Below are 13671 nucleotides of genomic sequence, written 5' to 3'. Positions count from 1 at the left end.
GGTATTATCAGTAAAGTCAATTATACTTTGAACAAGTTTATAGTAAAAAAAAAAAAAAAAAAAAAAAAGAAGAAAAAGTCTAGTTTCTGCTAATGCTGTCATATTATTTTTTATTGCTCCAAGGCTCAGTGATGCATACAGTGGTAAAGATAGTGTCACAGAAAGTATATTGCACAGAAGTTTTGTCTTCATAGTTAAAAATGAAATACGTATGCTATGCATGCAGAGCTGGTAAGCCAAAATTATGTCCGTAAGCTATTTCTGTACGTTTAGCTTTAATGCTGATGCATATTTAATTGCTTGGCCTGTTTTCCCCACAGCAAGATGTGGCTGTCTTCCACTGAAGTCAGTGCCTGAAGTCTGCAGCAGCCCAGTTTGATGTTTGTATTTTGCCTGTGAAGTGCAGCATCCACATCTGCAAGTAGCAGGTCGATGTAGGCTGGGGGAAACCCAAAACATCCACTCTGGCTTTAGAGGGGTGTTTCTATGGAGGGGTTCTCTGTGGGACTGTAAATGGATGAATTTACAGTTTCAGTGGCTGTGCCTGTAATTTTTATGCTGGAAACAGGGATAAACTATTTTTCTCTTGTATGCAGACACCTTCTTCAACACAAACGAAATTGGGTTTAGTTGTATATCTACTTAAGCAAGCGTAGAAAGGTATTTCAAATTTAATGTATTGAATTGTTTCTTAATTCTAATTGTACTTTTGGCTTTCACTTCTAAAATGTGACCTACACTACTTTCTGTATTTCTCATCAGAACACGTTTGGAAATGGAATCACAAGAAGCAATTAGTAATAATTGTACTGGAAGATTACTCTGCGTAGTTAAATCTCAGATGCTTTGTCTGTGAAAGATGAGTACCATTTAATTTCAAATGGAAAAGCACCCATGATTTGTAAATGGAGTTGGAGTAGCCGTTTCATAGAAAATCTTTTTTTGAGTTTACATTAATTCAGTGTAACAGCTTAGATGGTTAGTACCAGTGAGACAGGAGGGAGCAATAGAAAAAAAGCTTTGGATTCATGTATCAGCAGAAAGGTACATGTGAGCAGAGGAGGAATCTAGCTTCATGATACCAGCTGTTCTATTAGCTTGTATTTTTTAGTCAACTAAAGCAACTTTTTAATGCTGGAGATACTGAATAACTTTTCTTTTTTCTGTTGGACTTGTGTCCTGTTGCGCTGTTTTTTGTAATTTGTGTAATACTGTGAGTTCTTACTGTTTTATCAAAGGATAGCAGATTGTTTCATTTTAAATGAAGAAATCCCTTCAGATTATACATTTTCTGCTCAGCTGCAGATTAACAGTTTTATCCAGTCACAATTGTAGGGTATATTGCCAGAAGATAATTTGTTCCCTCTGTGTCTCAGTCATGCTTATTACCTTCATTTTATTATATACTTTGAGCCTGTGAAATGATTTCTTAACTGCACTTAAAGATAGTTTGTGTAGACAGCAAAATTACCGTTCCCGCCCTCAGGATCAATTTGTAACGTGCTTTTATATAAATATTATGTGCTACACTTCAATATTGTTCATAGTCCAGAAGATAACTGCTGTGATGAGTCTTACTTAAGAAGCATGGTGAAAATGGAGTCCATATGGAATTTGAAGGAAAAGGTACTTAATTAGCTGTGCTGTAATACCGCTGTCCTGCCTCCAGCAGGAGTGCCGGTGCCCCCAAAGCTGCTTCTTATACAAGGGAAATACTGGTTTTAGTACAGTCATTTATTAAATGTGTTCTGGGTTTTTTTGGGGTGGGAGATGGCAGTCATGAAATGAGGATGCAATTTAAAAAAAAAAAAGAAAAAGACACTGACTTAGAAAGATTCACAAGGGAGGAAATAGGAGACAAACGTTAAGTGGAGAAGTAGAAGAGATATTGGTGGATAGTCAGGCAAAGAAATTGAGAAAGAAGGAAAAAAAAATAATTCACATGGTCTTAAAGAAGATTGAAGGAAAGAAAAAAGGAAAGAAGGGAGAATTGTCAGAATACCGAACAAAATGAGTTGCAAACTGTCAAATCAGGCACCCAGACATATTACTCTGCTAACACTGGCCTGCTTGTCTTTGCTTTTTTCTTTTTCTTTTTCCCCTCTTCTCCTGTCACCTCTACTGGAAAAATAGGTTGCTAGAATGAGACCACAAGAGGACTGAGCATTGCAGCTCAGAGGTATCTTAACATCTTTATGTTGACTGCCTTATGTACATTTACTTAGGTTACCAAGGAGATATGCTCGCATGCATTTAGTTATTTCATTACCATCTTTCAGCTTTATGCTGAGTAAAAGCATCATTGGAGCCTCAACAGAGCACTTTTTTTTTTTTTTTTTTTTTTTTTTTTTTTTTTTTTACCTGCATGAAATATCTGGGTGGGAAAATAGGGTATGTCTGGAGAAACCTGATGCATGATAGCCCCATAATTGGGTTGCTGCACACCATTCTTTCTTCACTTTTTTTTTAAACCTTTTCACCATTCCTGCTGAATGGATGTCAGGTTTTGAAACATTAGCATGTGGAAGCATCAACCTTTGCCACCTGAAGTAAACCAGATTTTGTAGGCACGGGAGCCAGACTCCAGAGGGATAAATACAGTGCAGTACATTGCTAAATTACAGCTCAAAATAAGATACAATAAAATATGGTCAGTATTCATATATTTGTTTATCATTAGCTTTGCTACAAATAGAAACACAATTTCCCAATGCTGCATTTGAGATACGAGCAAGATCTCCAAGGTCTCAGTTGTTAATTTTAAGATTGCAGTTAGTTTCTTTTTTTGTTTATCCACATGACTTTCCAGTTACTCTGGAAGCAGTACTACGGATTTCAAGATACTCTCCCACCGTATAATGCTCTATCAGATACAAGGGAGCCTTAAAGCGATCCAAAATTCACACTCCTTAATGACTTTGCTGGAATGATAGAAACCTGTGTTGCTCTGGCACTGGTAAGTCCTGCTAGCCTCATCAATATTTGTGGCTTTGATTCCTATTTAATGTAAAACCTCTTTATCCTTCTTGGCAATATAAATGAGCCTTCAGACAGGAGCAATTGTAACCTGAACTGTGGGTCTGTGTTTGAGAGGCTCTCACATGGATGGCATCGGCACTGGTGCGCAGGACCAGGCTAGGCTGTGTTTTGCAGCAACCCGGAGCGAGGCACCCTGCCTGACCTGCGCCGCTCCAGCGCTGGCAAGGTGCTAGGGTGTGCCTATGCTCCCCTAATTACAGTTGATTTCATTATCGCAGGTAGAGATTGCAACTGTCTTACACTGTCAATTGCACTTACTTTTTATGATGCTTGATGTGGCTTTCTTTTTGACTAAAATTTCCTTTTTGTTAGTAGGCATTGATATTTTGTTGTGTTAGGCAGCACGTGTTCTACATTATGAAGAATAATTTGTTCCATTACATTCATTTCGACTTGGATCTGTGTATCATTTCTTCTGCTGTCCTCAGTCCGTTTGAAGACAGAATTCGATGTGATTCACTCCATTGAATGAAATCCTGTATTTCCTTCTGTATCTGTGCATGTATGTGTGTCAGCTTTCCCCAGCCTTATCCTAAGTACCTATTGTGAAACTCGTTGAGGTTGATCCTGGTCCCTGTGGTTTAATGCTCTCGCTGCAGCGCTGTGGGGTCACTACAAATCGCGCCTTCGTCTGGGTTCCCCAGCGCCCAAGGCTAATTGCACGCTCTTTGACATCTACTGCATAGGCATAGTTAAATGTTAATACAGTAACAGTTTAATACTGTTAATACATCGCGTGTTCTTTTAACATTGCGGGGCTTTGGGTAGTCTGCGCTTTGGAAGGTCAGATCGTGCCACCTGTACTGACTGGGAAGAACATCTCACTCCTTTGAAAGTCTTCTTGAAGCAACTGCATGAGGAGCAGGTTTCACTGAAGAGCCAGTCCTAGGATGGTCTTAATACTACAGGTTTGGCATGCTGCTCTCAGCTTCCCAGGAAGCTTGCTTTTGCTGGAGTATGGATTAAATACTGTACACTCGCTTCGTAATACATTTAGGATTAAGACTTGTGGCAATTTATTAAAAATAACTTCCACCCTTCGTAACTGTCCTGCAAAGAGCTTGGCTCACCGCCATTCAGTCTTCTCTAAGCTTCAAAACCTACATTTTTGTTCTTGTAATAGTGGTTTTAATGTAAGTGGGAACATCAGTCTTGTCTTAAATCTTCAAAATTGAGTTTAAATTTTGTCTGTCGGTTTTCATAGAACTTGAAGCTTTGAGATTGTTCTTGGCTTTTTATAAGGCAGTACAAGACATTTGTAATATATCCAGAAAGTACTTTGTCAGAACTATCAAGTGATGAGCTATGTTAAAAGACTTTTAAGTATTAACACGTTGTAATTGCAGTTACAGTTTTATGCTCCTTTGTTAGCTATGTGAAGTGTTCATGAGAGACTAGAACATGGTGCAAGTTAGTTTCCACAGGATGTGGTTTATCTTAAGATTTTTTTTTTTCCCCCTTCAAAAATGGTGTTTTAAAATGATGTCTTTTTACAGACTGGCTGAGAATGCCCTTTTCTAAAACTGCACGCTGGACGGGTGTGATGCGTTTTACTCCCATTTCTTTCTCTAGAACATGGAGGACAGTAGCACCCAAGGGCATCGGTGGAAAGGAGGAGCGGGAAGCTTGGACTGAAGAGGCAGGAAGAGTTTGCATCCACTGGAGCAAATTCCTGCCTGGATCTTAGGCTGGCACCCGTAACTTTTGTTTCTGTCCTGTGAGGAGATGCATATGCACAACCTCCTTGGGAGATGCCACCTCCTCGTCTGGTTACTGCAATCATCGTAGGACAGCAATGCGGTGGTTACTCCCTGCGATCACGTAACAGGAGGCTGAGTGTTGAGCCCGAAGAATCAGTCCTCCTGTTAACCCAAGTAGTTATCAGTGTGACATAATTTAATAGAAATTCTGTTTATCCGTTTAAAAAATTCTAGAAAATCACTTGGGAAACGCATCATCAGGAGGGCATTGCCACCTGGGGTTATAAAGTTAGGTGCTACAAAATAAAAAAAAAGAACAGAATTAAGTCATCAACAACTTGAATTCAGTGCATGTGAATGAGGCAATTGGTTGCTGCTGTAACAATTTGTTAAAATGAGTGATGGACTGGGAGTCTCATTGCAGTTCATTCAGATCTCCAGGCCAGACTACTGCATCTCCTCTAGGAGAACCCTGTTGTGTTTACATTTGTGTATTTCTGTCATGGAAGAGGCTTCAGCTGCTAGGTAAATTCGAATACATGGACAGATCTTGATACCTGTGAGCCTGGATTTTTGAGCTGGATGGATAAACATTGTCATGCTGACTGGTAGTAGATAAATGGGGTTTCTAGACTGACACACAAAATAGACATTGACAGCCAAACAGTGACTTCTCTGGTATTGACCAGCTGCTTAGGGTTACACAAGTACAGAAGTGGTGTGCTCATCCATGCTAGTCACCCCCCTTTTTCACGGAAGAATTCATCTGTACTTAATTTATAATGGCATTAGCTTAATTTTTAAGGATCCTGCCATACTGGATTTTAAAATAATTTTTAGGGATAGCTTAATAGCAGAATTTTTTGGGTAGACCTGCTGTATTGCATTGATTTACTGTTTGGTTCTTGGTATAGATTTAGAAATACACTGCTTCCATCACACAGCAGAATTCCCATATGTAGGACTGTACCTGATTGGATGTCTTTTTATTTATATATTTTCATTGATTTCTTTACTCTGGATGGATTTAAAGATGCCAAGCATAAATGCACTGAGCTGCAAAACTGTGGACTAAGAGCTTTGGACTAAGGTGTCTGAAGACGATAATTTATTTTTTTTTCAGGCTTTTGCTATATCCTAGATGCTGAATTTGCAGTGAAAACGGTATGGATGCAGGATCAACCTTTACTGTTGGTGCATGAGTGAAGCACTAGACTGTAAATTCTGATTCTTGACTAAAGTCCCCTGGCATCTCGGTAATAACAATAAATAAATAATAACAGCTGTAGCGTGGCGAGGAGACAAGGAATCGTGTGTGTTTGTGTATTTGTGTGCATGATAAAATCTGTGTATCCAGAGATTGACTTGTCTGTAGAGGCTTTTTTTTTGGCCAGAACAAGCCTTTGATTTCTTGTAGAAATCAAGAATTAATTCAGCCCTTCCTGTTGAACTTGAGGGGTGGGTCTAAAAAGATGGTTACCTACCTATGTCTTGCAGGAAAATCATTCCACTTATGAACAGGTACCAAAAATACAATTAACCAATCTCAATGCAACAGCTACTAAGCCTGCTTGCAGTCAAAGCCAAAAATAGAGTTGATTTGCTTTGAAGGCCGATATTCTAGTTTCATGGGAAGGTGAGGTAATGCATTGTTTTTTGCTTAAACATAATTTTGGAAACTTAAATACAATTCAAATGTCTAAAACAGACATTAAATATTCACTTTTTTAAAAAAAAATATTAATGCATTTAAATATTAAATACCTGTGCTGGAGAACAAATTGCAGGGTTGAATACTTATCTTGGTAACATGGTTTATTTCAGCGGTTCTTGTCATTCTTGAGCAAACAGTGAAAGAGGTGTCGAGTGTGTATGTGAGGTCAGGACTGTTTAAGTCATGAATGCCTTTTAAAAGTGATTACATATTTAACTATGGGGTGGACAGCATTTTTTGAAATAACAAAACAAGTTAGCCAGTTAAGAACAAAAAAGAAGATTGGATTGCTGTAATCTGGTTAGCTGATTTTTTTTCCCCAGAAGGAATGCAAAATGCATTCTTGCGTTTCTCATTCACGGCTCTGCTTTGATGTAGGAAAAACCAGTGGTAAATTAAAACCTGTGTGCATTTAGCCGCTGTAAATCATCTTATAAAAAGCCTTGACCAGCAGAGGGCTTCTGTCCCTGGGAAATAATCCTTCTCGCAGTTATTGCCAGGGGAAAGGAGCTTTAGCCAACACGCCTTTCCTCAGTGGTTTTCCTTCTCTTGTGGTCCTGCGGACCCGCAAGCGCCGGGGAGCTGCGCGGGTCTCGTGGCCTCCTCTGGTTGCCTTCAGGTTCTACGTGGTGCTGCCTCATCTCCTTAGGGCAAGGAAAATGCAGTCCTTCTGCGGTGGCCCCATTTCAATGATGTTAAAATGCTTTTATTGTCGAGATGTAAATGTGAGGACAGGGAGGGATGTTTCGAAGATCTTTGGAGTTCAGACTGTGGGATAAATATGGTATTGGTGGCCAGCTTAAAAAAGTCCATCTCATTTTATACCAGAGCGAAGTGTTATTCTTTTCATCCCGCTCTGGTGCAGAATGGCATCTGATAAAGTCTCGCTGTGCTGCAATTTATGTCCTTTAGCAGTGTGAAAGGCGTACACCAATGTGGGTGCGCTCAAGCAGGTCTTTGTAATGGCAAGAGCGTTGATCTTCCCTCTGCTAGAAATATATTTTGAATCTGTCTTGCTGCCTCGTTACTGAATATTCTTCTTGACACAAAGTTTTGCATTTTACCTGGCAGGCATTAGTCTTTCTTTTGGCTAGGTTTTGCATTCCTTTTATCTGCTCTATCTAGAACTCATCTCTGTTGCTTATTCTGTAGCCATGACGTGCTAAACAGTCTTAAGTCAAATACGCCACATAGAGCTCTCTTCTTAAAATACCATTAACTTCGCTTGGTGCTGCAAGCCACCCAGTCAGAACCAAGCCTTTCAGCTGGGTGACCGGCAGCATATGGAGAGACAACCTCTTTTGGACACATTTGGTTAAAAAGATAGTGTTTGTTCTGCCTTTCTGTGTTCAGCAGTGCCTTTTTTTCCTTGGCAGAATTGGAAGATAATAGGATTTTAAAGGGTGAGTAATTGACCGATGACCACTTCCAGCCGTAGCATTTTTCTTCATATTGTGTGGCCTCAGTGCTAAGGTGAGGCACAGCCTGATTTCTTATTTCCACAGCTCGCTGCACTAAATCCCGTGACAGCTTGGACATTCTGCCAGCAGCACAGGGGAAACAGAAAGATATGTAACTGGCCTGGGTTGGGTTTTTTTTATTTGTTTGTATTGTTTTGTTTTAATTGCGTTGTGTATCTGTAAGGATAGTATGCGCTATCAGATGCTAAAATCAAACCAAATAGATGCAAAATCAGTTTTTATTGCTGATTCCAAAACTAAATTTGTTGAAAATCCCATATATTTTAATATGTGTCATCGTCCTGTCTGTGTGTCGTCCGTCCGTCCGTCCACCCCCCCCTCCCCAATAAACTATTTTTTTGCTGCAAAGTTGGCTTTTTGTTGCAAATATTTGTGTTAATTTTTGGTGACTGCACTGCAGAAAGATGAATGCTGGAGGTTGTAGATGCTCAGGCACGCAGCTGAGTAAAGGCTTTTGCAGCTGAGAGAGGTTTGGGAACTTGGGAGGAAGATGGCAGTAACAGTTTAAAGCTTTGGTCATCGTGGGAGAGGTTTGTGAGAAAAGGAGTCAAATGCTTTAATCACCCAGGAGGGAGTGAATGAATACTTTTCTCCTTTTTTTTTTTTTTATAAGGATTTATTTTTTATTAGATGGTAGTGGCTGTTTTCATTTAATCTTTTCCCCTTTTTAGCTTTTTCCCCAAGCTTCCTTCCCTCTTTCCCTCTTGTCTGCTGCCTCCTGCTTGAGCCTGAGTGACTCTTAACAGTAAATGACCATTTGATGAGCCTTTCCTCACCATTCCCCCCTATCTAATTTACCAGGGAGTGCTCTTGAGGTGGGTGGTACCCCATTCTTAGCAGGGTTTTAGTTAGACTCAGCAGCTCACGATGCCCATAGGCAAAGGGCACGTTTATCAAAAACGTGGGAAAGCTGTGCCAGCTTAGAAGTGACTTGGTCAAAGTAGTTCTAAACCCTGTCTGGAGGTTCTCCCTGCAGCTTGGGAGGCTTATTTAAATATACTTTAGAGTGATATCTAATCAATATAAAACTGTATTTATTTGCAACATTTAATTTATTTGTTTATGTATTAACACATTTTTGTTATCCTAAATACTGAAATGTGCGTCCAGGTATTTTTGCGTTAGTTTCTATAGAGCGTAAGGCACACAGGTATAGGGCTACGTTTTTAAATCAGAACCAAGGGTATCAGAATTTTTTGATAGCACCTTGTTTTACATTTGCTGTGTCTGCATGAGAAAATGGTACCAAAACTGAAGCAGTTTGTTGTTTTCTGGTTATTTGGATCCTTGTGGTCTTTGCTTTGGCATCAGTTTTGATGTGTTCTGTAAACAGTCCTTAATAATGTAAGGATATGTAAGCGCGTAAGCAGTTTTAGTGCATCAAGGTTTTAGAAACTCTTCTTGGATTGCTCTGTTAGTCTGTCATGAATTTTAAAGATTATACTGGTGGTATATGCATTAATGTTATGTAAAACATATGCATATTAAACGCAATGTGAATATATTTTGCCTTTTCTGAACTAATGTAGAATAAGTAAAAGCACTTGCAACTGAACGCTTGAATGTTTTGGTGGAAGGGAACCAGAAAGCACGTTATTGCAAAAACGTATAATGATTGAACTTTGTGTATCCCTTACCTCGGTAAGTTACTTGCTTAGTTTAAAAGGTCAAATAAATTAAAAGACAAATTAATGTTAACATGTTGGTGAACTACTTACTGACTTTAATTGTAACTGTAAAAACAGACACCCTGAGGCAGATTTAAGCAGTAGCAACTAACATTGTTATGATAGCCTCAGGAAGCAAGTGTAACAGACAGGATGTTTTGTAATAAAACTGTAAAACAATTAAAATAGCTGCACAAAGCATGCTGCTGTTTAGCCTGTCCAGAGGAAAGGGCTGTGAAGGGAGTGTCAACCAGTAACAGCATCACAGTTGTTATAAATTGCCATCTACTTTTGGAAGGGGCAAAAGATGGATAACAAAGTCGACAAGTAAATACATGCTACATAAATATGCATAAATCCATTACCATCTGCCACATTGTCCAATTTGACTGGGTTGTCTTCCTGTGTCTACCACATAAATCAGTTTAAAGCAGTTTCCCTCAAGCAATATTTTCTGTAATGAATGGGTGAAAGATCTACATTCTTGGGTTGTGACTGTAGTTCTGGTATATAATATAGAAAATACCGTATTTACCATTTTCTCAAAAAAAGAAAGCTGTAGTCAAAAGATTTATTTGACTGTGCAGCTACTAAACTTTGCATTAGTCTTTGGAAGCCAAGCCAGGAAGTTAAATTATCAGGCTTTTCACTTGGCTAGGAATTTTTAGTGCTTTATTTTATACAATCACTACTGCAGACAGTAAGTAAGGATTAGAAATACAGTCTGTAAATATACTGGTTTTGTATCCCAGCATTAAGATAATTTTAAATAATAATTTTTCATAAAGTTTCATTCCTTGCTTGGTAAGCAAACATAGCTCATAGTGCCACTGTTTATTCTCTGTGTCATCACTGTGATATGTCTCAGTTTAGGTCCAAGTAATTTTATTTTTCTGTCCTGTATATGTATAGCACACTTGCATTTAATCTTCTCTCCAGATGTGGCCTCTGTCTCTTTAGATTCAGCTTGTATGATTTTCCTACATCCTGTTCTGGATTTCTCCTAATAACTATGACTATAGAATCACTGTGCTCTGCCGTACGTTCCTCTGGGCTTCGTTTCTTTTACACAGAGGCTGCTTTACGCTGTTCTGCCAACGAAAAGGGGCCCCAGTGAGAATGGGACTCAAGACCCAGCTGGCTTGTCTTATTTTTTTATGACTTACCAAAATAGATTGCACCAGGATAGATAAAATGTTTGTTTATTTTTTTTAATGCAAGAAGAAAGTATTAGAATTTCCTTGTTTGCTTATTTATTATTTATAGATTAAATCTCTAAAACAAAAATTGTGAGTCTTTTTTTTTTTATGTACACTTATGTACCTCCCCCCCTGCCCCCCGGCTCGCTTCCCAGTTTAGAGATTTGTAATTACTATTGGAAGAATTTATATTTCTCTGATTGAGGGTGTATGTTAGGACATCATGATATTCTTTCTGGTAAGAGGTTTTACTCTTAAAATGCTCATTTATGATGGAAAAAGACAAAGTTGGGTTTTCATTAGCATTCTTACAAAGAAACTGGCATGAGTTTATATATGAAACAATCTGATAACCCATCTTCTCTCTGCAAAAATTTGCCTCTGGTAAGTGAAAGGTCAAAAATCTAAAATGTCTGTCAGGGTACTTCTGTGGAGCTTTGTAAATCACTTAAGTATTTTTAAATCTGTGTAGTTAGGTGTCCTGTAGTAGGTTAGAATCTACCTTTGGATTTCTGTTTTGTAAGAATCACAGGTTTGTAGTGTAAGAAAGTTCCAATAATTTTATTAGTGTATTGCAAGTCAAAGTAATTTATGGGTAGTATTGAAACAGTTTTTTGATGTGGTAAAGATTTTGTAGTGTCAGAAAAATAGCTTCTAATAAAAATATAGTTTCACCCCTTAATGTAGGAGAAATTTAATGTTAAAACTACAAATGAATCTACTTGGAAAAAAGTGTGCAAGAGTGGGATTAATTTTCACTTCAAATTAGCTGTCTAAAAAGTAGGCATCACATGTGAGCTAGTTGTCCAGCCTTTCAGCTCAGTCATGGAAAGGAAGGGTCCCTGTAGAGAAGGAATCGTCTCATCTGAAGAAAAGTGTCCCGCAAAGGTGGGATACGTTTCCCCTGGGAAGTCAGGCTGGCTGCATTGTCTGGGGAGGGAGTCGACACTTTTTGACTAACTTGTAGTTAGCTAGCGCTGAATTGGGTGAATCCTGTCCTAAATAATATTAGCTTCAGTGGTGTGCATTTTTTTGTGTGTGTGTATGGCAGTGCGTAAATCTGTGTGATACTTTCTGTGCGTGGGAGGGGAGGGAACAGTGTGCTCATAATTAAAAAAATATCTATATATTTAATATAAAGTATTAATCTACAATATGCTAACTTTCAGGTGGGTTTTGTACAGCTAGAGTATGATTTAAAGTAAAAATTCTTTTAAAAAAACAAACCCACCGCCACCTAACCACACATCTTAAGTCTCTGTATCTTCCTTATCGACTGACTGATACATGAAATAATAGACAAAAGGATGAAGGTTTGCTTGAGAAAGATCGGAAAAGGGCCTAAAACTACTCTTTCATCAGTTTTGTGTGTTGGCTGCTTTCCCTTGAGCACATTTTGTATGTGTTTAGAGGAGAGAAGATAGTCTGGCAACTACATATCAAGGCAGGAAACCTTCTATTTCCAGATCTGCCCCAGGCTTCCTGTATGGCTGAGGAACTGATCCTGCTAACCTGAGCCGAAAAAAAGGAGGGGAAGAGGGGAAAGGAAAAAAAAAAAAAAAAAAAAAAAAAAAAAAAAAGTGGGGCTTTTTTTTGTATCTAAGTTTTTAATGCAGTATTTTTGCTACCAGTTTTCTTGTTTGTAAGACCTAATACTTCCCTGCCTAGCAGGATGATAAGAAAGTGAATTTTCTGACCAACCTCAAGTGCTCTCCTACGGGATGCCCTGTGCGTGAAGAAAATAACTTTTAACTGTTACTGCTCTCTTAATCCTTAAGCAAGACTTGAGGAAATTTGTGCAGGGTACCAACCTCTGAAATGGTCTTGCTCCCTGCCCTTGATAATGAAGTAAAGAGATGAAACCTTCCTTAGAAATGAGGTAATTCATTATTGTTTTCGAGCAGCAATGGCAGAAAATGGGAAGAAAACAATTGCTCTGAAAACAATTTGAATGTAGCTCCAGACAAATAAAAGACCGAGGCGGTGGCTGACCTCTCCTGACAAACAGCTGGAGCCAAAAATGGCCGTGAAGCTGTCGCTTAAGGACTTAATGGAGGAGATCTTTCAAATCCAAGAAACAGTAAACAAGGTAGATGGAGCTTTTACAGAGGTTAAAATTGAGATAGCTCAAATGAAAGGCAGCCGAAATGAAATTAAAGAAAAGGTGAATCAACAGCTCCGCCTGTGCGAGGATGAATTGCTTACGTTAAAAGAGACTTCTAATCAAATCAGGTTTCTGGAATGATCTTTGAAGAATCAGGAGAATAAAAGGAGGAAAATCAAATTTGAGACTGGATACCTAGAAAAGGTTTGAAGGACATCACCCAGGGGGAGATTTTGAAAATATTGCACTGGAGCTGATAAAAGTGAACGCTGAGAGCAGCCTCTGAAGTGGAAAGGCTGCACCTGAGCCTCCTTGCGGGTGCCCGGTAGACGCCAGCCCCTTATATCGGAAATGTTGCCCTTGCCTTGTGTATAGCAGATGATGGTGGTAAAGTTTCCTGCTGTTAGTTTTCAGATCACTCTCGCTAGACCTTAGCTGGACGCAGGCTATCTGCGATTGATGGTTTTACAACCTCCCTGAATGTGAGGCCTGATTTATGGTGCCCTAGTGAAATGAGGGTAGGTTATTGCATGACAATATGGCAATAACGGGATGAACCAGTCGGACCATCATCGGGCTTAGGAAGGTACCTTTTCCTACCACTAATGAATGCGAAGGCGTTATGTTCTGCAAAACTGCACTCGCTTCTAAAATGCGGTGACCTACTTAGGAATTATTGTGGTAGGCTAGATTATCTATATGTTATTTTAAGAAATAGTGGAAAAGAGTATACAGGAGGGTATTCCTCTGGTAATTCCCTATTTTGG

At 39.0% G+C, this 13671-nt stretch overlaps 1 protein-coding gene across 5 annotated transcripts in view; it reads left to right on the top strand.

Annotated features, from left to right (window-relative positions):
• Positions 1-13671, top strand: part of RARB (retinoic acid receptor beta) — a 336747-nt gene that overhangs the window by 35105 nt on the left and 287971 nt on the right. The window contains exon 1 of one of the 5 annotated variants that reach the window (XM_049798662.1): positions 5932-5995. The exons of the other annotated variants lie outside the window; for them this stretch is intronic. The gene's annotated coding sequence lies outside the window, so the exon portion shown is untranslated. Of the gene's footprint in view, positions 1-5931; positions 5996-13671 lie in introns of those variants that run through there. 5 annotated transcript variants of the gene reach the window in all.

The sequence above is a fragment of the Accipiter gentilis genome, chromosome 4 (assembly GCF_929443795.1).
Source record: "Accipiter gentilis chromosome 4, bAccGen1.1, whole genome shotgun sequence".
Lineage (NCBI taxonomy): Eukaryota > Metazoa > Chordata > Aves > Accipitriformes > Accipitridae > Astur > Astur gentilis.
The sequence above is the reverse complement of the archived record's forward strand: the minus strand, read 5'-3'. Positions and strand labels throughout refer to the sequence as shown.